Raw genomic sequence first — 2,314 nt, 5'->3', positions numbered from 1 at the left:
ATTATCCTACTATCTTAGTAATTTCCCATCCACTGACTCCTTTCCCAATTCTACTCCTTGGCTAAAAATCTCCACTTGTAGAAATGATCTTGCTTAGTTCTCATAACCTCTGCAAGATGGGTATTATTCCCATCGAGTTCTAGCTTCATAATCTGTAGGGCCCAATGCAAAATGAAAAATGCAGACCTTCTTGTTTGTTAAAGAGAAAACCACAGGCCCCAAATGGCGTCACTCATGTGAAAAGCCCATGATATCAAACCTAGATTTAATATCTGATCTAACTGCAGTTTCAACCTCTCCCAGAAATGTAATCTTAATAATTAGTCTGAAATTCTCTGGTCAAGCAACAATAAGACTCATGTAATCTGTTACATGAGTCTTCTCCATACACCCCCTTCCCCTAAAGAAGAGGCAATTCATAGGATAAAAATGCTTGCCTTTCCCTTTATCCCAAAAGAAGATATCCTGGTCTAAATATAATTCCTTTCTTTTGTTAATAGTTCCTTGTCCACACTTCTTCCCATAAAAACCTTCCTTTTTGTGCAACCCCTTAGCGCAACTTTCTAGTTGCTAGATGGGATGCTGCCCAATTCATAAATCGCTTAATAAAGCCAACTACATCTTCAAATTTACTTGGTTGAGTTTTAACATGTTCATAAATTATTAAGAATTTCAAAATAGTGACAGCAGAGCATTAAACCAAGCACAGGGCCCTGTGTAACTGTAAAGTGGCAAGCTCATGGCATGAGGCCCACACTGCTTTCATCTTACATTTAAGAAACGGGTTCATTGAGATCAAGTAAATTCTCAAGGTTAGTTTATCAAGAACTGGGAAAATGTAAGAGCCAGAATGCTAACAGAGGTGTGGAATGAGCCCCAAAAGAGTCTGGAGACTTTGACTAGAAATAAATGACAAAAGATTTATTCAAGGGTCTTGGAGTTTGCAAACTGGGAATACAACTAGGCAAAAACCTATAAAGAGTTCCAAAAAAAAAGAAAAAAGTTTAGAGTTCTTATAAGTAAAATGTACATTCTTTAGAATTATCAGTTCTTCATTCTTAGCCCTAGAATTGGTCCAGGATGATCATTAGTCAGATGTCAGGTGGTCTGAATGTTGGATGTCAGGTCCTGGATAATTGAGCCTTTCAGGTGTAATCAGAGGTCTGGTATATGTCCAGATAAATATCTGGACACAGGACTGGAAAGTTCAAAAGTGTAAGTTCCCAGGCTAGTTAGAACAAGAATTGAATAGGTCCCTCATCCCTCAACTTTCGTTATGTTAATTTTAGCAGTTTGGTTAAAGTGACTCCAAATGATGTATTCCCTATCTTTACTCTTTTCTCTGAGTTTTGACCCCCCTTACTAGACTCTTCCTAAAGTGGGTCTTCTCTGCTGAACTGAATCTAATGAAGATTTTCTAAATTAAACACGCAAAATATGCTGCCAGTCACTTTCACTCTAGTTCATCTCTGGACCCCAAGGAATGAAAAAGCATTTATTGAATGTTTTCATATGTGATATACACCATTGTGATGAAGCAGCAAGTTGTCTTGTCTATTTTAGGAGTTCTTGCTGCACATTTCTTTTCAAAATACTTTCCTGAAGTCTGATGAAAAACGAAGACATCCCTACATGTAATGTCAACGAACGGAACGAAAAAAACAATGTGCCATAATGGCAGAAGTTGTTGACAAAATATTGCAGTGACATTCTAAACGCAACAGCGTCAAGCATAACGTCAAGCAATCGTTTTGTTTTTTTTTTTAAGCTACTACTATACTCAGACTCACTTAAAGGGAAAGAACTGAAGCCACGGCGTCACGGAGAGACATTTCAAAGTGAAGGGACAAAAAGCGGAGGTCAAGGGCACAAGCCCCACACTACACGAAAACCAGGCACAGAACGCGCACTTGCGCAGAAGGAATCCTCCCGCGCAGAGGCCAGGCCGGAAGGGCTGGGGCGGGCGGGGCGGGGATAGCGTTGCTAGGAAAACGCGATGACGTTGACGGCCGCGGCGCTCTTCACCGCCAATGGGTGCCGCCTGCCTGTAGTGAGTCCCTGTATACGTCACGCTGACGACGAGCGAAGGGCACAGATCTAAGGGCTCGGAGGACATTCGGCCTCTGTGAGCTGCAGCCTTTCCGAGGAGCGTCGTCTGTTCGCCATCTTAGGGTACGAGTGTGGTCCGGCCCTCCCTGGGGCAGGTTCGGGGATCGGAGCGCGGAGCCCTTGTGGCACGATGCTTTGGCTGTAGGCCCAGTTGGCCTCTTCTTGTGGGGAGGCCGTCATGACCTCCTCAAGGGCGAGGCGGGAA

General features: G+C 43.0%; 1 protein-coding gene across 2 annotated transcripts in view; it reads left to right on the top strand.

Moving 5' to 3' along the window:
* The first annotated feature begins 2,015 nt into the window (after positions 1-2,015).
* Positions 2,016-2,314, top strand: part of SLC25A3 (solute carrier family 25 member 3) — a 6,916-nt gene continuing 6,617 nt past the window's right edge. For both annotated transcript variants that reach the window (XM_006914582.3, XM_015591500.2), the window contains exon 1: positions 2,016-2,172. The gene's annotated coding sequence lies outside the window, so the exon portion shown is untranslated. The remainder of the gene's footprint in view (positions 2,173-2,314) is intronic.

This window comes from Pteropus alecto, unplaced genomic scaffold (genome assembly GCF_000325575.1).
Source record: "Pteropus alecto unplaced genomic scaffold, ASM32557v1 scaffold94, whole genome shotgun sequence".
NCBI lineage: Eukaryota > Metazoa > Chordata > Mammalia > Chiroptera > Pteropodidae > Pteropus > Pteropus alecto.
This window is presented reverse-complemented; position numbering and strand designations above follow the sequence as displayed.